Raw genomic sequence first — 1,324 nt, forward strand, 5'->3', positions numbered from 1 at the left:
GTCACGTTTTTGTTAGAGTCAAACGATAAGAACTTTATTAACATTTTGTATGTATTTTTTCATCATATTGATATGGAAAAAATTGCAATTTATAGTACTTTTCGTATAGTTTTTGAATATCTAAATTTCTAATTTAAAACATTGAACTAATATAATTCAATTTAACTTTAAAATTAATCAAATTGACTTTCAAAAAATGCAATATGACAGCTAAAAGAGACGGATAGAGTAATAAATAAGTAAAATACTACTCCTTGTAATTATAGAACAAAGCAATTGGGTGGATTGGTAATGATGTGAAGATGATGGAGTTTCAGTGGTGATTATGCAATCACAGCATGCACGCCTTTTTCTTTCTTTTTGTGTCAACTTCAATAATTAGCTATTCATTAACCACTAATTAAACTTTAACACTCTAATTCACCTGTCATGTTTTGATGACTGGGTCAAAATGTCTCAAATCATGATTTAAAAGAATTCATATTGAATAATATTGATATAAATTTTGTTTGAAGATATAATATAAAATTCTCAAGTTGTTTATTTTACGAGCATAATTTTTTTTTATAATTTATGAAAATTATTAAAACATTTCAAATTCTTATACAATCTTACTAAATGAGCAAAGTACAATTCATAAATAAATTACTAAAATATTTTAAACTGCCACATTATTAAATTGTATATCTCCATTTTTTTCTATGAATAAATATTTATAATTATTATTATAACAAACTGTCAAATATACATAATCTTTCAAAGATTCACTAGTCTAATAAATCAATAGTCGTAGTAATTGATTATTTTTAATATAATTTTCTCACATTGTATGAACGATCTCTTCACGTCGAGCACAAATCTCTATTTTACAAAATTGAAAATAATAGATTTTTTCTTTTACAAAATCTAAACATATGAGTCTAAGTTTTAATTTTTATTAAAAATGAAATCACAACTTTTATATGAAATGATTAAAATCTTACTTTATGAAAAAATTGACCCGAATTTTTTTTTCACACCATTGCTCTTTTATCTAGTTCACCCTTCTCCCTAACCCAACATCGTTGGACTTGGAAAATCAACAATCGACAAATGCCAAAAAGAATCAGATGCCCAACATTCACGAACATCATCAATTAGAGTTTGAAACATTTGTTGAAGTAATTCTTGATTGAAAAACTACATCATCTTTATTGGGTAGGTTCATCGGAGAAAACTGAAGCGTAAATAATGGGTTAATTTTGTTCTTTTGCCATAAAATTTGGTTCCTTATTTATTATAACAATAACAATTACAATTATCACCAAATGTTTTTGAATTATAT

The sequence above is a fragment of the Solanum stenotomum genome, chromosome 8, assembly GCF_019186545.1.
Source record: "Solanum stenotomum isolate F172 chromosome 8, ASM1918654v1, whole genome shotgun sequence".
Taxonomy (NCBI): domain Eukaryota; kingdom Viridiplantae; phylum Streptophyta; class Magnoliopsida; order Solanales; family Solanaceae; genus Solanum; species Solanum stenotomum.